This window comes from Polypterus senegalus, chromosome 8, assembly GCF_016835505.1.
Source record: "Polypterus senegalus isolate Bchr_013 chromosome 8, ASM1683550v1, whole genome shotgun sequence".
NCBI lineage: Eukaryota > Metazoa > Chordata > Cladistia > Polypteriformes > Polypteridae > Polypterus > Polypterus senegalus.
The window spans coordinates 186,245,004-186,267,978 of NC_053161.1; the positions used below are offsets into that span (position 1 = coordinate 186,245,004).

The 22,975-nt window shown below is 39.9% G+C and overlaps 1 long non-coding RNA gene across 2 annotated transcripts; it reads left to right on the forward strand.

Annotated features, from left to right (window-relative positions):
• The first annotated feature begins 12,427 nt into the window (after positions 1–12,427).
• LOC120533572 lies at positions 12,428–22,969 on the forward strand. 2 transcript variants are annotated; one of them, XR_005634545.1, is made up of 3 exons: positions 12,428–14,457; positions 16,640–16,719; positions 22,883–22,969. It is a non-coding gene; the product is annotated as an uncharacterized LOC120533572 (long non-coding RNA). The 2 variants fall into 2 exon arrangements; XR_005634544.1 differs by lacking the exon at positions 22,883–22,969 and adding an exon at positions 17,472–18,212.
• Positions 22,970–22,975: the final 6 nt, after the last annotated feature.

Here is a 22,975-nt window from a genome sequence, read left to right on the forward strand (position 1 = left end):
TTATAGCATTTTATTACAGTAATCCCTCGCTATATCGCGCTTTGACTTTCACGGTTTCGCTCTATCGCGGATTTTATATGAAAGCATAACTAAATATATAACGCAGATTTTTCGCTGCTTCATGGTTCTATGGACAATGTGTCTTTTACTTCCTGTACATGCTTCCTCAGTTGGTTTGCCCAGTTGATTTCATACAAGGGACGCTATTGGCGGATGACTGAGAAGCTAACCAATCAGAGCACGCAGTTAAGTTCTCCTGACTGAGAAGCTAACCAATCAGAGCACGCAGTTAAGTTCCTGCTTGTTGAATGCAGTGTTAACCAGGAAGTCTCGTCTCGCTCATTCAGCATCAACATGTTTCGCTGTGTAAAGAGTTGTGCTCTTTTGTGTTTATCTTTGTGCATAGTCAAGCCCTTAATTATGGATCCAAAACGATCTACTACTGCTTCAGGGGCCGTGCCCAAGCGCAAACGGAAGATGTTAACGATTGCGAAAAGGTAAACGCTTTGGATTTGTTGAAGGCTACGATTCTTTTTATTTAAAAAGTAGGAAAGGAATATAAGATCTACGGCCGCAGTGTCCTTTTAACCAGGGTGCAAAACGAGTTGTAAGTGGATGTAATAAGACAGTAAGTAGTCTGGATGGAATCTGCTTTAGGGATTTGGATTGAAGACTGCCAGAAGAAGAACAACGGCAGTGCTACACAATCGCCTGAAGTGGCTCCTTTAAGGGCTGTAACGCTCTCCTTTGTTGTGCAATAAACTAAAACTCATTGTTATCGGACAAGTCATCGTGTCATTGTTGGTGAGTAACCATAATTAATTTTCTACTTACAGTACTTAGTACATGTACGTACGTTTAGTGTCACTGTACACACACATTTACTGTATACTATTTTTGTTGCATTGTACGTATTTATTGCTGGTGGCATGTCTATCGTAATGGCTGTAACATGTGATATCGGAGACACTCAATATCTTTAAAATAATATTTAGGTTTTACTATATATAAACAGTGTGTTTATATACATAATTTCAATGAATCTTACCTAATATCTAAGAGAATACAAAGGGATTATGCTGTATAACTCTGCGGGGAATATTTATAAACAGTGTGGGAGAGTTTATAAGGGCTTAAAATATATAAAAATAACCATAGAAACATATGGTTTCTACTTCGCGGATTTTCACCTATCGCGGGGGGCTCTGGAACGCAACCCCCGCGATCGAGGAGGGATTACTGTATACAGATAATATTTTACATTTTTTTCAACTGCTAACACAGTCTGCTACTCCAAATACAATAATCCTAAACTTAATCTCTACTGCTATGTTGATAAAATATTTTGTACAATCTTAGACACAATGTCCTCCCACACAGATGTGCAAATCTGCTAAACACTTTTTTATGACTCTAAACTTGTATTAATGCTAAGCAGAGCCTGCCTCACGCAGTCTCCTAAAAAGCGCTGTCACTCTAGACACAGGACCCTGATACCTTCAGTGCAACATTAAAGCACAAATCTGTTATGGCCTAAGCACAAACAATCTGATTTCTTATCACATGATTCAATTTTTGAGGAAACAGTGATGCAATGTCAATGGATACGTTAAAAGGGGACTCAAGTAAACTATTTGTTTAATAAAATGGAGCTCAAAAAAGGGAAGAAGAAGAGGTGGCAAGTGGACAGGAGTAGGTCAAGGGGTAAAAAGGAGGTGATGAGATCAAATTACACATTAGATAAGGACAACTGATATTGACCATGTTCTGGTTTATGGCATGACTGTAAGAGAAGCTGACCAAAGGGCCCCGGCAGATCTAAGCCACTTCGCAGTTGCATTCATAATCACAACATTCAGAGCAGAAAACAGGCAAGTCATATCACTGCCCTGTACAGTCATTTGTTATTATCTTTAGTATGACCTACTTGGGTGTGTCCTTTTATTGTCCCATCATTGGCCAAAGATTTTTTTGTTAATGTCAAAGTAGTTTTACTGTATTGTTACAGAATGGAAAGACAGCCATTAATGTACTGATATAATATGATATATACAGTTAGGTCCATAAATATTTGGACAGAGGAAACTTTTTTCTAATTTTGGTTCTGTACATTACCACAATGAATTTTAAATGAAACAACTTAGATGCAGTTGAAGTTCAGACTTTCAGCTTTAATTCAGTGGGGTGAACAAAACAATTGCATAAAAATGTGAGGCAACTGAAGTATTTTTTTTAACACAATCCCTTCATTTCAGGGGCTCAAAAGTATTTGGATAATTGACTCAAAGGCTATTTCATGGGCAGGTGTGTTCAAGGCCGTCATTATGTCATTATCAATTAAGCAGATAAAAGGCCTGGAGTTGATTTGAGGTGTGGTGCTTGCATGTGGAAGATTTTGCTGTGAACAGACAACATGCGGTCAAAGGAGCTCTCCATGCAGGTGAAAGAAGCCATCCTTAAGCTGCGAAAACAGAAAAAACCCATCCGAGAAATTGCTACAATATTACGAGTGGCAATATTTCCAGTTTGGTACATCCTGATAGAGAAAGAGAGCACTGGTGAACTCAGCAACGCAAAAAGACCTGAACGTCCACGGAAGACAACAGTGGTGGATGATCGCAGAATCATTTCCATGTTAAGAGAAACCCCTTCACAACAGCCCACCAAGTGAACAGCACTCTCCAGGGGGTCGGCGTTTCGATATCCAAGTCTACCATCAAGAGAAGACTGCATGAAAGTAAATACAGAGGGTGCACTGCAAGGTGCAAGCCACTCCTAAGCCTCAAGAGTAGAAAGGCTAGATTGGACTTTGCTAAAGAACATCTAAAAAAGCCAGCACAGTTCTGGAAAAAACATTCTTAGGAGAGATGACACCAAGATCAACCTCAACCAGAATGATGGCAAGAAAAAAGTATGGAGAAGGCGTGGAACAGCTCATTATCCAAAGCATAGCACATCATCTATAAAACACGGTGGAGTCAGGCAGTGTGATGGCTGCCAGTGGCACTGGGACACTCGTGTTTATTGATGATGTGACACAGGACAGAAGCAGCCAAATGAATTCTGAGGTGTTCAGAGACATACTGTCTGCTCAAATCCAGCTAAATGCAGTCAAATTGATTGGGCGGCGGGCGTTTCATGATACAGATGGACAATGACCCAAAACATACAGCCAAAGCAACCCAGGAGTTTATTAAAGCAAAGAAGTGGAAAATTCCTGAATGGTCAAGTCAGTCACCTGATCTTAACCCAACTGAGCAGGCATTTCACTTGTTGAAGACTAAACTTCAGACAGAAAGGCCCACAAACAAACAGCAACTGAAAGTAAAGGCCTGGCAGAGCATTAAAAAGAAGGAAACCCAGCATCTGGTGATGTCCAGGAGTTCAAGACTTCAGGCTGGCATTGCCAGAAAAGGGTTTTCAACCAAGTATTAGAAATGAACATTTTATTTCCAGTTATTTAATTTGTCCAATTACTTTTGAGCCCCTGAAATGAAGGGATTGTGTTTAAAAAATGCTTTAGTTGCCTCACATTTTTATGCTATCATTTTGTTCAACCCATTGAATTAAAGCTGAAAGTCTGCACTACAACTGAGTTCATCTGAGTTGTTTCATTTAAAATTCATTGTGGTGAAGTACAGAATGAAAATTAGAAAAAAGTTGTCTCTGTCCAAATATTTATGGACCTAACTGTATTTACACAAGACCAGAAGAATTGTCCTACCAGTATGTGAAAACAACTTTATCAGTAAGAGAGAAATATAAAGACATATAATGGAGGGTGATACTTTTCAAGGAATAGAGTGCGTTCTTTGAGCTGGAATCAATGGGGACACTGCAGGAATTAATCTACTTAAATAAGGCAGGCTTTAACCTTTCGAAGAAGAGGAGGAAGAAGGGCTGTGATATCATTGGCCACCATTCAATGTTTACGTTCAAAGCTTGCATGCCATTTTAAGACCAAATAACACAGCACATCTACTGATGGTTCTCAATGACCTTAGAGACGCACCAATAGCTCAGGAGTGACAACAGCAGGAGCAGTCAACACAATCTCATGTGATTATCTAGGATAGCATCATTATGGTGGAAAGACTATGACAGACATTCCTATGAACAGGAAGAACATCTTCAGGCAACATCTTCAGGCCAATGATGAGGAAGACAAACCCTGAGGCAGAACATATTCTTAAAAATGTTTTGGTATTTTTTTTTTGTTTTTTTTTTTGTTTGTGAAATAGCTTTTACATCTCATTTACAATGCATGTGTAATCAAGAAATGGATTTATGCTCAGTAACTTTATTGGCTTGAAAAATAAGTGTATTTGTTAAGTTTGTAGGCTTTGGATTTCCAGTCAGGCCCCTAGTACACTACTTTCTTTTACTTCTCCTTCTATGGCTAAACTTTGTCGCTCTTCCTCTCAAATCTGGCTCTTGGAATGAAAGAAGATGGCTCCTTTTAAGAGAACCCCCAAAGTACTTTTGGTGTCCTTAAGTTTTTTTTTCCTGGGAGCACCTACTGGTAACACTGAAGCCACATTAAGTAGGACTCCCCAATCCCTGTAGTACCCCCTGGAAACCCCCATATCACCCATAAGGGCTGAGTCACAGAACTCAAATTCTCATGAAGCCCTATGGGAAACCATGGTGCTGCCACAACCCAGGAAACTGCCATCTCGTGCTCTGGGTGGGGTAATGCCCTGTGAATGTTTAACCCTCGGTCCTTCCAGTGCAGTGGTGTCCCAGCCTGTCAAGCGCCACAGCCATCTGCCTCACAGTCTAAACAGCTCCTGTAATGAAGTAACCTGAACCATATAGTCCTGATGACCACTTGAATTGCGGTAACCCTAAAAGCTGACCGAAGGGTCACATGGGAATATTTGTCTCATTGTAAACATTTCAGTATGTGGCACATGTGATTGCACACAAAACGCAAGAATATAACAAAAAGCATATAAAACACAACAAATAATAAACAAAAGTAACTTTAACACAACTCAAGGGTGCAGCAATGAACAAATAAGACATAAAAAAAGAATATGAATGCAAACTAGGCAAAGAACCCTGGCAGAAATACAACACAATACTTACAAACAATGTATGCTATAAAATAAGAAACAAGAGGAGAGGCCCATTAGACTTTAAAGTTTGTTGTATTATGACAAAGTGCAAAAAGAAAAAAAAAAGATGAACCAAAATGGCACTTTATTCCAACATTGTCCATGTACAGTAGGTATCCTGTCTATATGAGGCAAGATTATAGTACTTTTGTGGTGTAATTGTAGTATTACCAAGATACATGAGACCAATAAAACCTGGAAACTGCCTGCCTTGAAATACACTGAAAGGAGAACTGCGCAGGATCGTCTGAAACTGCCATGCAGGATTCAGGTGAAATCACGTGATCTGTGGGAACTGCACTCAGGAGAACTTGAATTACAGGTAAGACACGGCTATTGTAAAAAGAAGGCTGCGTCTCAAGTTACAAACAGCAATTTATCATCTAGCGCACTTATTCTGAGTCATCGCAACAACCCTGTCAGAAAAATTAACCCTTTGATGTAAGGAAATCATCTGCTAGGATATGCCTTTGGTTCCTAACCTCTTCATTTATTTAAAGGGTCTCACAAAATCAGGAGCAGAAAACAGTAATGTAATCTTAACTCATTTATGTACAAATGTAAAGAACAACTTTCTTATCTGGGTTATAAATACTCTGATTGGGAAAAGCTGTTTAAAGTCAGACATGACAACAGACCAGGGCGCTGTACTCCCTGCTCCCAGAATATTCCCATTAAAACATAAACTTGGTCCAAGTGGATGAATCTTTTTTTTTTTTTTTTAAATCTGAATGTCCCTAATTTACTTAAGTTTCTACAGTTGACATTGATAGGAAGGACCCGTCAACAGGTAACAATGTTTGTTCTGAGTACGTCCTGTTTTCATCGTCCCGTTTACTGTCCCTTATGTGTGCATCAGTGAGTGTTGTCCCCGTAACTGCAGAGGGGAAGGATAATGGAGAGAGACCGCAGCCCCAAGATGGAAATCACCTGTTTACACACCAGATACATCCAGGACATTTTACATTTAAAAAAGAGGAGCGAAGGCAAACGAAGGACAGGCGAGAGGTGAAGAGAGAGAGAGAGGAAAAGAAGACAATATAACCATCCATTTATCAAATCATCACTACCGATCATTGCTTTAGTCCACTGCTTGCTTTTTTCATCATCCAATTCTACATCACAACAGCCAGAGCCGATAACCCCGGGGTTCGAGTTCATTCCAACCATTGCCAGGATGTTTATGGTGAGGTCGTTTTGTTGTTGGGAGGAAGCACAATATCACCACAGCCAGTTTTCAATACCGCTGGACTTTATTTTGGGACACATTTATCACTACATTTTCAATTGCTGTGTTTATCCGATCAGTGTTTGTATTTGTGTTGTGTGCTTTTGTTCATTGTTTAGGGGCAATGGAGGGTTTAATGTAAATATTCGTATTATTATATATATATAGTAATTAATCACTGGTGATTTTGGGATAAGTGCTGGTTTGCGTGCACATATATATTTATTATTGAATGTTTGTCTGTCTTTTATTTTCCAATATATCAACGTTTAATTTTACATATCTGTTTACTGTTTCTGGTTATTTTGTTGTATCGGGAAAAAAAGGTAACTTGTAAGGAGTACGGTTTGTTATTAGAGCAAGAAACCTCAGGTAATCCAAGGTATAAGTCTTGATAGTGTAGTGGCCGGTCTGGGTAAAGGGTCGGCCGTTAGACATTAAACTAGAGAATTCAGAGGCTTGGAGTTCAACAAATGTACAATACTTGAGACGAGTCCTTTTACTAATCTATAGAGTTTACAGAATGGCGAGTAGCCAAAGGTGTTCAACAGGGCCCCCTTATTAATGGTGAGTGCAGCTCCACATGAGGAGGTTTGCCTGCTCACTTGTAATCGACAGATCACCTCATTGAAGGGCAGCGTTAAACACCTTATCATCACCTCATGACAGAGCAGACCTCGAGACCCCTGCTGATGTGCTTACTTACTCTCTACATAAGAATACGCAGCAGTAATCATGGAGGCAGAGAATAGAATTAAGCATGCAAGATAGAATTTCACCATACTTTACTCTCCACATATGACAATAAACTTAACTAAACTAATGATGGTTCTACTGTGGGGCTGAGCATCCATGTTTTAATGTTGTATTTAATCCCTCATTTCAACCTTAGAATGCAGAATAACATGGAACGAACACGAGTATGTATCTGGAATTAGTGTCTAAAAATCCACAGACTTGAATGCTCTGAAGAAACGTGACCTATCCCAGATAATCACACAAGACTGTCATGACTGGTCCTGCTGCTGTTGTGTCTAAGGTCAATGAGAAATGTCAGCAGATGTACTGTGTTATGTGGTCCAAAGGTGGCAAGAAGTGGGGACTCCATGCACAGCAAAAAATGACTCTCAAAAAATAAGCAATGAAGGTACAAATCTAACATGAACTTAATAATAATATATAAAAATAAACGAAAAAATCTACAAGTGGAAGAAGAGAAACTACACTTGGTAAGACCTCTTGGAAAAAGTAAGAAAATAACACACATCTTAAAATTAGTAGGAGAACTCTTATGGTGAGCAATTTAACCTACAATATCATAGATTATTAATTAGTAAGAAACAAAGGCTCAAAACTAGAGGCTTAATCTTGATTTTTTATGTGTGTGTATTTTAATTTAGGAGGAATCAACCTGCACTTTGTTCTTATATACTGTAGGTCTGAATAGAGGTCATCTTCTGACTAATACTAAAAAATTCTAATAATAAATGAACACCAACAGACAACAGCAGACTCTTTCAGTTCCACAATTATTTCATTTATTTTTTTAACACATCCCATCTCAAGAACACAAGTCAAGGCCTCTCTCGCATGTCACAGCTTCTTTGGAGGGGCAGCTGAGGAAAGAAACAACAATGGCGGCACTTTCAGCAATGCAATGACCTGTGGAACTGTGGAGGACCAAATAATGAAAACATTAATCATGAAAGGCCAGAGCTCACCTTCACTTATTGCCACGGCGGATTTCAGCAGTTTCTTCCACACCCCATGAAACTGAAACTTTTTGTAAAACTCCACCCATCTTTTCTTTCTTCTTCATTGTACTGCTTATTATCCTTGTCCAAAATTTAATCAGGCTCATAATAAGGCTAATATCAAAACACGCAGCAAACATTTAAATTAAAGCTTACATTCTTGCACGTTTTCCCTTTTATAGTTAATGAGAACATAAAATATTTTTTTCTCTCAGGTTCTTCATCTTTTGTCATCCTCAGGATGCAGATCATACCACAGCATGATGTCTAGTATAGAAAACACTGGTTGAAAATACCACCACATGTGGGTTTTACTTCATCTAACTTAAATTAATGACCTTTATGCACTGTAACATTCACAAGGCGTTATGAACATTAAACCCACACCACTATGGTCCTATAACAAGGCCTACGTCAGGATATTAACTTCAGGATGAATGGCTTGCCAGATGGTTGTTCTCCTAATAAACTTATCTGAGCCATGGAAAAGATACCCTTAAATTAACATATGCAAGAGTTATCAGCAACACGTCACTAATATTTACACCTGTAAATAAAAATCAGTAAGCCACGTTACTGTTCATAATTTCACATGTGTGACAGGCAGCAGTCGTTGTCATCAAACCAACAGACAGGAGCTGAGCTTCTTTGTTAGAAACAGAGTGACCGTCAGATTGGATTCATCATTGGAGCCAACATTTAGAATGCTAAACTTTCAGTGGCTATATAGACGCATTCATGCAACAAATATTTAACAACACAATTTAAATAAAATTTTATTGAACATTTTGACATTTCATGAAACAAATGTAATCTTTTTCATTGCGTATTTTACTTTTATATGTTGCTCAGGAGATGCTGATCAGCTTTAGGTTTGAAAATCAAAAATTGTATCGGAAACCAAATTAATATTTAACCAAAATGTGCATTAAAATGCAGTTCATCATTGCAGAGAGGTGACGCTCACTTGAAGATACCAATTTTATGATAAATAAAATCCATTTTCAGGTTTGTTAAAGTAACTTCCTTTACATTTGAAAGCATCTTAATCTGAGCGTATGCACTTGAAGGTGTCGGAAATTCATTTTAGATACCTCAAAAGGCTCAGAAAGATACTTTTAGATTTCTTAAAATGCATTTCAGATATAACAATGTCTCACAATGTTTGAAATGTATTACAAATAAATTAACTGGATTTCTTAAAATTATATTTAGATATGTTTTTGAAGATATCTTATAATGCTTTTATAGTATCTTGAAATAAACTCACCATGTCTTTAAATATCTTAAAGATATCTGAAACTGAGCAGAAGCCAAATTTAAAATATCAGCCAGTTTGAGATACCTGGAAAGAGATTTATTTTCATGAATCTGTAATTCACTATAATAATGTAAAATTAATTTTGAGATATCTTAAAACATACTTTAGGATATTTACAAATATTATATAGAAGTTGTCAGGCTCACATTTAACTTGTCTGTTCATTTGTTTTGTTGACCTCTAAGCTCATTTGTATGCAGTTTGTGAGTTCGCTGTGTGAAGTTTCTGTTGATAAACTTGGCATTGTTACCCACTTTGATCATCGAGGAAAAAATACTACTTTTCCCCGTTATTGATTATAAATTTAAAGCGTAATATAATGTATCATCTCTTATTGAATCTCTGAGTTATTGTGTCTTGGGAATGCGAGGCGACCAACTGAACTACTTTAGTTGTTTCTCTTCAGATAATACAAGTAACTCACTAAAATAAACTCGATTGGATTTTCAACCTCTTTTGCACCAAAAACGTTTTTGCAAGATAGTGAGACTTTTTTAATTTGCTGTATTTTTGTAGTGTGGACTCCAACGCCTGAGCTCTTTAAACCGTTTGAAGTCGAAGGTTTACATGGTTTGTGAGATTGAGAGCTGCACAAAGGCTTACAAAGTCTAACAACTCCTCTGACATTTTGGACTATATACAAAAAACAGGGTGCATTGTTGGAAGAAAAATAGCAGTTTGTGAGCAAAATGTTCCAAAATGTCAATTTATACACAATTGGTTTCGATTGCGTTATCATTTTTGTTTTTCGGAGATATGGAACTCCAAGTTCCGAATGTCAAATGAATGTCGTATGATAATCTAGCCGCAGGTAACATGCACAGTCGTGCTGAATCTGGTTGAGTGTTGGCTTAGTGTCGATGTGTCACAAGGTCATGGTAAAGCTACAATGCAGTGGCTGGCTCTCTGCTTGCATGTTTCACATGTGGGTTTACTATTTCATGACAGGAGAATTTGGAGAAGGGCTGACATACAACATTGTTCGTGTGGTCCTACGTCAGGTGAGTGGTCTTCTCTGTCTGCTTCTGCTGCAGGGGTCTCGTTTGGCTGACGCTCTTTTCTGAATGGTTGGCAATTCGTTTTATAGACACCATACTGTCTGCTTTAATGGAGTATGAACCAGATTTCTCATTCTTTCTAAATACTTTGAAACTCTGCACATTTGTGCCTCAAAATATTATGATTTATTTTCTTTTCCTTGCCCTTTTCTGAATACATTCTTTCCTCTGAATATTTATTACACTAAAATTTGAAAGACTTACTTGAATCACAGTTTTCACTGATTTCAGTGTACTGTTTAGCACTGTATAAAGCATCATTGCAAACTGTTTGATAAATACAGTGGTGTGAAAAACTATTTGCCCCCTTCCTGATTTCTTATTCTTTTGCATGTTTGTCACACAAAATGTTTCTGATCGTCAAACACATTTAACCATTAGTCAAATATAACACAAGTAAACACAAAATGCAGTTTTTAAATGATGGTTTTTATTATTTAGGGAGAAAAAATCCAAACCCACATGGCCCTGTGTGAAAAAGTAATTGCCCCCTGAACCTAATAACTGGTTGGGCCACCCTTAGCAGCAATAACTGCAATCAAGCGTTTGCGATAACTTGCAATGAGTCTTTTACAGCGCTCTGGAGGAATTTTGGCCCACTCATCTTTGCAGAATTGTTGTAATTCAGCTTTCTTTGAGGGTTTTCTAGCATGAACCGCCTTTTTAAGGTCATGCCATAGCATCTCAATTGGATTCAGGTCTGGACTTTGACTAGGCCACTCCAAAGTCTTCATTTTGTTTTTCTTCGGCCATTCAGAGGTGGATTTGCTGGTGTGTTTTGGGTCATTGTCCTGCTGCAGCACCCAAGATCGCTTCAGCTTGAGTTGACGAACAGATGGCCGGACATTCTCCTTCAGGATTTTTTGGTAGACAGTAGAATTCATGGTTCCATCTATCACAGCAAACCTCCCAGGTCCTGAAGCAGCAAAACAACCCCAGACCATCACACTACCACCACCATATTTTACTGTTGGTATGATGTTCTTTTTCTGAAATTTTTACGCCAGATGTAACGGGACATTTGCCTTCCAAAAGTTCAACTTTTGTCTCATCAGTCCACAAGGTATTTTCCCAAAAGTCTTGGCAATCATTGAGATGTTTCTTAGCAAAATTGAGACGAGCCCTAATGTTCTTTTTGCTTAACAGTGGTTTGCATCTTGGAAATCTGCCATGCAGGCCGTTTTGCCCAGTCTCTTTCTTATGGTGGAGTCGTGAACACTGACCTTAATTGAGGCAAGTGAGGCCTGCAGTTCTTTAGACGTTGTCCTGGGGTCTTTGTGACCTCTCGGATGAGTCGTCTCTGCGCTCTTGGGGTAATTTTGGTCGGCCGGCCACTCCTGGGAAGGTTCACCACTGTTCCATGTTTTGCCATTTGTGGATAATGGCTCTCACTGTGGTTCGCTGGAGTCCCAAAGCTTTAGAAATGGCTTTATAACCTTTACCAGACTGATAGATCTCAATTACTTCTGTTCTCATTTGTTCCTGAATTTCTTTGGATCTTGGCATGATGTCTAGCTTTTGAGGTGCTTTTGGTCTACTTCTCTGTGTCAGGCAGCTCCTATTTAAGTGATTTCTTGATTGAAACAGGTGTGGCAGTAATCAGGCCTGGGGGTGGCTACGGAAATTGAACTCAGGTGTGATACACCACAGTTAGGTTATTTTTTAACAAGGGGGCAATTACTTTTTCACATAGGGCCATGTAGGTTTGGATTTTTTTTCTCCCTAAATAATAAAAACCATCATTTAAAAACTGCATTTTGTGTTTACTTGTGTTATATTTGACTAATGGTTAAATGTGTTTGATGATCAGAAACATTTTGTGTGACAAACATGCAAAAGAATAAGAAATCAGGAAGGGGGCAAATAGTTTTTCACACCACTGTATATTTGCTTCACTTTTTATATACAGTTTATATGCTTCATATGCTTCATACTTCATTTTCTATTCTTTGAGGAAAAACAGAATAAAGTATGAGTTCATTGTTGAAAATATTATATGTAGTGTCAGTTTCCAGGATGGAGAAATAAACTGCATAAGAAAGTGGCTGCAGGAATAATAAAATGGGCTTATTGCTCTTATAATTTAACTGAAAGTGCAAATTTAAAACAAACTGTTGTCCAAAGAAATACAACCATGTGTAGACATTACTGACGATAAGAATTTTCTTACCAATTCTCACTCCAAGCATCCCAGTTGCTGCTTTATGTGAGACTGGCAGACGGAGCTCCTCTGTGTCCACTCCACTCGAGAGCACCTTGAACAGCCCCACTTTACATGGCATTTAGGACACACTGCCTCATGGCTGTGTACAGGTTCTCTCAGTCGTCTGTTCTGTTCTGAACAGAATGCACTAATCTTAGGTAAACTTGAGTCAAGAGCTCACAGAGGAAATATCCAATCTTGACAAAAGAACACCAACACGTGATGGACCCCCAACCTCTCTTTTTCAACACCACAGAGTTTGTTAGTTTCATTAAGGAGACTTGGAAGGCAAATCCATGATATTTAAAACATGGAAGTAGGCGGATGACTGTGTTTAGCCTGGCAAAAGCATTGCATTGATAGTAAACATCCTGAGCTCACAAGACAAAGTGCACATTGTGCCTAGATAATAGAAGAGAAAAGACACATTTTTGGAGTACCCCATAAATTCATGTTATTTTGGAATCCATAGAGTATCTGATCCTTCGGTAACCTTAAAAACTGTTGACCTGGATGAAAATATACAAAGGTGTGTCAGATTGCCAAAGATGAGGATGTTGTTGTGCTGCTCATGAAAATCTGATATCAGGAAGTGTTTGTTAGAAAGGCTCCCACTGTTTGTTTTCTGCCTTTTTAGAGCAGTAAGTTTAGAGTGCTGGAATTTGAGGGCACAATTGAGGTGGAGTTCACACCTGGTGTGTGGGTGAAAGATGGTGTGTTATGGTGGAAAACAACTTGTGAATGTCATCAAGCAGGCCATGCTGCCTGACCCTCTGAACACAGTGGATGTGTGACAGCCAGATGTTTGAAACTGGTCTGGAATTCTTAAAACCTGAACTTCAATCTTAATTGTATGCAATGATGTCTGTATGCATGCTGTATCACAATTTCTGTTTACAACTGATAATTCTGAGCAGGGATGGAGAAAAGTCAGGAAGGCTGAACTGCAGTCAGAGGTTGAGGGTCTGAACCAAAGGAAGCAGAGGAGGACGATGTCTGTATTGTTTTTTTGAAGCAATCTTCAGACCATCATTAGTGAGACACACCTTCACTTACACTGTAGGCCCTTTCACATATTAATACCAGGAAATTCCCAGGTTAAGTTTTCAGGAAATCATGCCATAAACCACAGGCCTTATTGCCAGAAGCATCACATTCACACAATACAATGAAAATCCCAGGGAGGATGGAAATCATGAATATCTTGTGCTGTTAGATGTATAACAAAAGTGCTATTGTTGGTTTTGTTTTTTTGCTTTTCTAGGCTGAGCAGTCAACTCTTAGTGGCTGCTTACTAATCAGCTATTGACAGTGAGGATGAAGGAGGAGGCAGTAGGGGTCTTCCAAGGGCCCCATGAATCGGTCCTAAAACATTCACAGCCCTGCACCCTGCTCTAAATGTGGCTGGACCACAACATCATCACGGTGCCCTATCAGAATGTAACGTATACAATATAGCTAAAGAAAAGGGAAAATTATATATTTCTGTCGTCACAGCTCAGCTGACCATTGCATCCATGATCAACTCCTGTAAATTAAATTGTTGTAGAAAGGGGAGGCTTCTCAAACTGACAAACACTCTCCATTTGTTCATACAATGTTGATTTTCACATCCAATTCACTTATTCTACCTTTACATTTTTACTTTTAAGTGTAATTTTTCCGCACCCCCCTTTGTTCCTGCGTTCTGTTGAAATTAATCTTGCAGATCTGTGGCCCCAGGAAACATCTCAACTGGAGCAAACAGCACCACCTGCAGGTCAATTCTTGATGGTGAGAAATTCATATTTTGCTCAAATATTTTCCCAAGATGGATGTCTATTGATTGGCATCTCGCACTATTTAAACTATGGAAGTGCATTAAGAAATGCTGGTCATTGTTTTATACTTTTCACATCAGCGTGTGCTCCTAACCTCTCTATTTTCACCATTGATATACAATGGGTAAGGAAAGTATTCAGACCCCCTTCAATTTTTCACTCTTTCTTATATTGCAGCCATTTGCTAAAATCATTTAAATTCATTTTTTCCTCATTAATGTACACACAGCACCCCATATTGACAGTCAAAAAGAATTTTTGAAATTGTTGCAGATTTATTAAAAAAGAAAAACTGAAATATCACATGGTCCTAAGTATTCAGACCCTTTGCTCAGTATTTAGTTGAAGCACCCTTTTGAGCTAATACAGCCATGAGTCTTCTTGGGAAAGATGCAACAAGTTTTTCACACCTGGATTTGGGGATCCTCTGCCATTCCTCCTTGCAGATCCTCTCCAGTTCTGTCAGGTTGGATGGTAAACGTTGGTGGACAGCCATTTTTAGGTCTCTCCAGAGATGCTCAATTGGGTTGTAAGTCAGGGCTCTGGCTGGGCCATTCAAGAACAGTCACAGAGTTGTTGTGAAGCCACTCCTTCGTTATTTAAGCTGTGTGCTTAGAGTCATTGTCTTGTTGGAAGATAAACCTTCGGCCCAGTCTGAGGTCCTTAGCACTCTGGAGAAGGTTTTTGTCCAGGATATCCCTGCACTTGGCCGCATTCATCTTTCCCTCGATTGCAACCAGTCGTCCTGTCCCTGCAGCTGAAAAACACCCCCGCAGCATGATGCTGCCACCGCCATGCTTCACTGTGGGGACTTATTGGACAAGTGATGAGCAGTGCCTGGTTGTCTCCACACATAACGCTTAGAATTAAGGCCAAAAAGTTCTATCTTGGTCTCATCAGACCAGAGAATCTTCAGGTGTCTTTTAGCAAACTTCATGCGGGCTGTCATGTGTCTTGCACTGAGGAGAGGCTTTCGACAGACCACTCTGCCATGAAGCCCAGACTGGTGGAGGGCTGCAGTGATGGTTGACTTTTTTACAACTTTCTCCAATCTCCTGACTGCATCTCTGGAGCTCAGCCAAAGTGACCTTTGGGTTCTTCTTTACCTCTCTCACCAAGGCTCTTCTCCCCCGGTAGCTCTGCTTGGCCGGACGGCCAGCTCTAGGAAGGGTTCTGGTCGTCCCAAACATCTTCCATTTAAGGATTATGGAGGCCACTGTGCTCTTGGGAACCTTAAGTGCAGCAGAAATTTTTCTGTAACCTTGGCCAGATCTGTGCCTTGCCACAATTCTGTCTCTGAACTCTTCAGGCAGTTCCTTTGACCTCATGATTCTCATTTGCTCTGACATGCATTGTGAGCTGTAAGGTCTTATATAGACAGGTGTGTGGCTTTCCTAATCAAGTCCAATCAGTAGAATCAAACACAGCTGGACTCAAATGAAGGTGATCTCAAGGATGATCAGAAGAAATGGAAAGCACCTGAGTTAAATATATGAGTGTCACAGCAAAGGGTCAGAATACTTAGGACCATGTGATATTTCAGTTTTTCTTTTTTAATAAATCTGCAACAATTTCAAAAATTCTTTTTCTTTTGTCTGTCAATATGGGGTGCTGTGTGTACATTAATGAGGAAAAAAATGAATTTAAATGATTGTAGCAAATGGCTGCAATATAACAAAGAGTGAAAAAATGAAGGGGGTCTGAATACTTTCCATACCCACTGTATTTGAATGTTGCATGCTTCATTATTCTTGTCAGATGTAAATGTTTTCCTGCATTTTATTTATCTTGTAGACCCTTGGCCCCAACTGACAACCCCACAATGGCAACAGGCACCACCTGCAGATAGTTTCTTGACAGTATTGAATCTACATAACAGACTTGAATAAGACTCTTGATGTAGATGTATATTGATACGTTGCACTTCTAGTCGATGTGTGTTCTTACACTGTATGTCCACAAAACTGCCCGAATAAGCAGATCCATCACCTTCTGAACTTCACTATTTAAATTACAAAGAGTACGACTGGAATAGTAAATGTGACATATACATGTGTTGTCTGGCCAGATATCTCTCTTTCATTATTTTAATTGATTGCTATAACTAGAACTGTTGATTTTGTTTGCTTCTGTAGTTCATCGATGTCAAGGCCAAACCCAGTGGTTCCACCATTCTCCACAGCAACTTACAAGGCTACAAATCAGACATGTAAAGGTAACTTCATTTTGTGAGGATATCATGGCAGTCATGAAGTGGAGGTTTAAGGTACAGATTATTGCAGTGTACCCCTTTTCTTTTGTGTTCTTGTGTTAACATGGCATTAATTGTTTCCATGAAAATTACTCAAGGCTTGACTCTATTACTATATTTAAAAAAGAAATAAAAATAGAACAGGGCAGTGGTAGCCTAAAGTTTAGAGATGCATGTATTTGGATAGGAGGTCGCTTGGTCGAATACCAGATTAGTGGCCTTCCACTCTCAATCATCCTCATCCATCCCTCATTACTACAAGTGATGTACCCTTAAGTAAGGCGCTAAGCCACCCAAACTCCTCTCATTACTACAAGTGATGTACCCTTAAGTAAGGCGCTAAGCCTCCCAAACTGCTCTCTGGGTGCTGCTCAACATCTCCTCACTGCTCCTACACTGAGGAGGTGAAATGCAGAGGTCACATTTCATTGTAGTGCGCTGTGGTGTGTTTACAATGACCAGTAAAGGATTTCTAATTCTCTACTATGTGGCTGTTGAATTCCTTTAAGCATTTGTATATAAGAAAAAAACTGAAGTCTGCACAACACAAAATGCTGCATGTATTTCTGTTGTATTGTTGGGATTGCTCTTTGTTGTACTGTATGACATTACTGACATCACATGAAATTTAGGGATTATTGTTGTAAAACTGCACTTGAGTCTGACATTTGTTACACGTCTTAACTCATTTTTTCATCTCTGATCTCATTGAGCAGGAAATAATCCTTGAGCAGCAGTCACTCATTCTAAACTGACACAAGCACAGCAGCAGACCTCTACTGACATCACCGAAGAGGGGATTCTGCCACTAAACGACCCGAAAGCTCTGCACACTCAGGAATGTCAACTGCACTGTCTAGACATGAAAGAGAAATTGTTCAGTCATCCAATTTTCAGCAAACAGCTTTTCATGCAACTGAGATCAAATGATCTTCACCTTTACACGTACACAGCCTACCTATACTGTACATTGGCCACAGTCACATCCCCTAAGCTTAATCATTCAGGTCTGACCGGAGGAGATGGTGTTTAAGAATTATGAAGAGAGTTCTGAGCAAATGTGAATTACAGGCAGGTCAATGGGAAAACCTCCTTTGTCTCCCTTCAACCTAAAGATGTTGTCAACTAGTAAATATCTTCCTTTTCTATTCGCTTTGCTTTAGTATATCTGCATTGTAATTTTATCATAATTAGTTTCACTCCATTCTAGGCTTAGTGATCACTGATTTATTAGTATATTTTTTAAACTAGATAATGTAATACTGCCCATGACTGTGTTAGTTATACGCTTACAGTACAGTCTGTTTTATAGGCAGACATCACAGTTAAAATGTTTGCACATGTATTTAACATGAGTCACCCTTGATGTCATAACTATTTAAATGTCTCTTGGATTTTAAGCTGCTATTAGAAAAAAAAAATATTTGTACTTCATGCTGTTACACTGTGGACCCTGAGCTTCGCAATTTCGTCTGTCTGTATACTTGTATATGTTTGAGATGACAATAAAGTTCGCTTTGACATTGACTTGACTTTGACTTAAGACAAATTTAATTGGTTGCCCCAATATTTGACGTGAGGTGACACAGCTGCAGGTTTCCCTTTAATAATTCAATTTATAAAGACAGCATTGTGACCCTGAGCCCCTCCACCACACTGGTCACTCTCCTCATCCTCTCTGTCCAGACTGCTGTTTTATTTCTTGTCCCACAAGCCCACGCTGTCCATTCTTTATTTTAATCTCGTACTTGTTCCTGTCCTCCATTGTCACTTTCCCCCTTAGACTCCTCTGATGTCCTCACTAAAGTTTGTTAAAAATCACTAAAATGGAATAAGGAGGAGAAACACAGTCAGTGTGAGGAGAAGAGACGAATAAAGTGACAGAAGACAAAGAGGAGTGGACAGCTAGAGCTGGACTGCAGTGAAAGATAAGGACAAGGAGAATAGAATAGCAAAGATAAGGAGAGACAAGAGAAAGAGATGAACAGGTAGAAGAAAAGAACAAATAAAAGAGGGGGACAGGGCAGAGGATAAGGAGAAGGAAAGAGGGGAGGACAGACAGAGGAACAGGAGGAAAGGTGGACAGCAACAGTAGAAATGACCAGCCAGCCATATACAGAAAGAGAAGGTCACAGGGAGGAGAGGATTAGGACTGAAGGCAGTGTGGACAGTAAGGTGGGAGACACAGGAAGTGACCGCCATTATAGTCAAATGGACTGAATAGGCCAACATCATTCTACAAGACATGACCCCCAGGTCTACACAGGACATCAACATATATCTGTCAGTGGACTTAGTGACTGACAGGTGGACACACACATCATGTACTGTAGATGTCAGAGACACTGAGAGGATTCTGGGAAGGTGACTTCAGTGGGCGTGTCAGTGAGATACTCCAGTGTGAGGAGTGGCGCCCTCTTGTGTTTGTAACTCACACTTGTGTCTCTTGTGGGACATTAAAACAAGAATCTCACCACCTGATCAGTGTAGGCTATCACATGACTTTCTCAATAATCCAGTATATAGCGCCTTTCTGATATTTTTATACATACATGGTCTTCACTGATGTCATCACATGTCCAGACCCTCTGCCTCACAAATCCTTCATTTGTCATTTCAGTCAGTCAGGGTCTTCCTCAATGCCAGCAGACAATCAAATGGCCGACTGTATTATGTAAATAATTTGATGTCATTAAGGACACCTGTCACACTAGTCCTGTGCTCCACTAGTCACTCTGGTCACTGTGTGATTCTCTTTACTACTAAATACAAAGCTGTGTGGTGACACATGTCAGGGGTCCGTGGTTGTCTGCAGGTTTTTAAATTAAAATGGTGGACTCAGAGGGGCGTAGGAGGATGTGGTAGTGTGGGGGAGCAGAGCAGCCCTGGAGTGTTGGTGGTGAATTGGCGGAGCACACTTTACACCTGCAGACACGTGTGGTTCAGCCAGTGTCCTCATTAGTGTTCTGGGGTCTGTAATTAGACACCTGCACTCCAGTGAGTTTAAAATGAGCTGAGCAGGATAGTCAAGAACAAAACTGAGCAGGAAAGAAAAATGAAAAGATGGAGACGGAGTGTAAATGAGAAATAAAGCAAATGGAGAACTGTGGCTGATCTGATACAGTAGAGTGGAGGTCAAGAAGTGGTCGTGAGACAAGTGAGAACATGGCACTCAAGGGGTAAGGTCAAAACCTACTGTGTGCCCAAGGACCAAGAGTGACCAACTGCACCGAGTGGGCTTCTGCTGAAGGCTGAGGGATGGCGTTAGGAGAAAGGAGAAGGTCTCACAAGGCACCCTGCTGAAGGCCATGGGATTGTGGATGGAATACAAGCTGAGTTTGGGGTCCTCACTGGTAACTAGCTAAGGTGGCTGGGGCAGAAGCCGATTTGAAGGATGGTTGCCCTTGCCAGTGGTCTCTTGGTATGCTGAGGAGAACTTAAATGGTAAGCAGAGGAAATGTCACTTTAGGAGGCAAAGAAACTCTTGTTGTTTTTACATACAATAATGCCAGTGCAGTGAGAATTTTGCCAATAATACTACTATCAAAATGACAGGTGGCACATGATATTAAACATAATATTAATGTGACGAATACTAAAGTGACATATCATTAAAGTAAACTAAAATAAAGTGACATGACTTATGCTGATAGGATAACATGTTTGAAGTGACCCATAACAACATTAAACAAAATAAAACTCATAGAGCAGTGAGCAAATAGTGAGATATCAGATGTGGTGCCCAGCTAATACAGTCAATACAGCTTAGGAGGAGAGAAGGAGCATCAGGCCCAGAACTCAACCACCACCCCCTGTTATGAAGAGTTTAAGAGTCTAATGGCTCTGAGGACTAAAGATCTCTGGTATCTTTCCATATTGCAGTTCTGTGATAGCAGCCTACCGCCAAACAAACTCTTCTGATTAATTATGGTGGTGTAGAGTGGGTGATGTTCATTGTCCATAACAGATAGCAGCTTGCACAGTGTCCTTCTCTCTGCCACCGTCACCACAGAGTCCATTTCCATGCCAGCCACAGATCCTGCTCACCTGATCAGCTTGTCAATACACTCACCATCTCTCTTCTTCAAGCTACCCCACTTGATCACTAAATATAAAGTGATAGATAATTACAACGGTAAACAGATATAATGGAAATAATTAAGGACAATACACATAATCCAAACAGACAATATTGGTCTGCTGATATGGTGACTGGAGGATAGACCTGCACAAGTTGCGTTGTAATGTCGGAGCACCAACTGGGGGTCCCCCTTTAATGAAGTCAAATGAAACAAAACAAAATTGGACACGATGGCCCAACAAAACACACCTTTTCAGGCCAATAGACAAATTTGCTTTTCAGCTGTGTGAACACGATGGTGCTTGCTTCGTGTTGAATTTCTGGGTCCAACAGCAGACTCCATCCTCTGGGGGGTCAGCAGCTTTTTAGAGCCCCACCCAGAAGGACATGGGCAGCTCTGGGCACTGCGGTTGAGTCAGTTCCCCTCATTTGGTTTCTTCTCAGAGCTGCAGGTGGATAAGGAGAGACAGTCAGTGTGAGCGCCCCCTCTCGTCTCAGAGTGGTCTCACTTACCTCACAGAGACAGGAAGGTCATCTCCAGGTGGGCACACATGTGTGACAATACATAGAACTGGCCTGCTCATTTGTCTGCACTGCTTGTATTGTTGTATTCAGCGGCACTTTGAGAATTGATTCTCATTACATTTGTGTTTTCACTTCATTTTGTTCATCCTTCGATTAACATGGAGTTATTAGTTTGGAAATGTAACAATAAATTTAATAAATGATTCCAGTAAATTTAAGAAATGGCAAATGTAAATTTGGTGTAAAAGACGTTATGACATCTTTGGGACTTGAAAATTAAGACTTGACTCCAAACCTGCCTAACAACATGTATTTCTATAGCATATTTTCATACAAATAACGGATCTCAAATTTCTTTACATGATGAAGAAAAGAAAAAAGACAGAATAAATAAGAATTCAAATTAGGTAACACTAATTAACATTAATAAAAGTAAGGTCCGATGGCCAGGGAGGACAGAAAAGTAAAATAAACAACTCCAGACGGCTGGAAAAAAAATAAAATCTGCATGGGGTCCGAAGCCACGAGACCACCCAGCCCCCTCTAGGCATTCTACCTAACATCAATGACCTCAGTCAGTCCTCGTGGTATTCAGGGTTCACTTGATGATGACGCTCCCATAATGCACTTGGTTGCTCTGCTCTTCATATCTTCAAGTTCTGTTATGTCTTTCTTGTACTGAGGAGACCTGAACTGCACTCAGTGCTACAGATCTGCTCTCACAGGTGTATTATAAAGTAAGAGTATAATGTCACTTGATTTAAATTCAACAGTTTTTATGATATAACCTCACATTTTATTTTATCTTTTTAATTGATCCTGTACATTACTTAGTCAATGAAAATGTTGTGTCAACATAAACCCCTAAATGCTCTTCAGAGCTCTCCTCCTGTAGCTCAGTGTCTCCCATTTTGTATTTATATTTGGCTGACCTGAATCACTCAGGTGAACAGAAAACGCATCGGGACAACAGCAAGTGAAGTGAAAAAGTATCACCAAAATAATACAAACAAATAAAAGAGGAGACCCCAAAACACTTCTGAGACACATACTGTATATTTCTTTATTCCTGTTCAGAAAATGAACCGATTACTGAAATAAAAAAACTTTGACAAAGACAGAGACAAACAGACCTGCTGCTGGTCACCACTAGAGCCGCCGGTCCTGAGTGGTAAATGACAGACAAGAATTCCAGTTTGTCATCCTCAACCCGTGGTCACCTGTGACAAGTCCTTCTGGTCACATCAGTGCAGGACGCCGTCAGTCTCATGTCTGTGACGTTCTTATCCAGTGTTGATGTCCACATGTCAGTCTGAATGACTTGGCACCAGTCAGTCCAGCGTGAAGGCAGGAGACCCTGTCAGGTATATAGCGCCTTACTTTATAAGAATGGCAGTGGTCTCGTGTTCACACTGCACTTCAGTGACAAGTCAGAATAAAAGTGGCCATTGATCCTTTGTGTTGTTTGTCCTTCTGTCTGTCTCTCCTCATGTCCTCACTTCTCTCTCTTCTTCTCCACAGCCTGTCTTCATGTCGCCTCACCTCTAGATGTTGCTCAGCTCTCTCCTCGGCTCTTTCTTCTCCACACTCACGACTGACTGAACTGGACCTGAG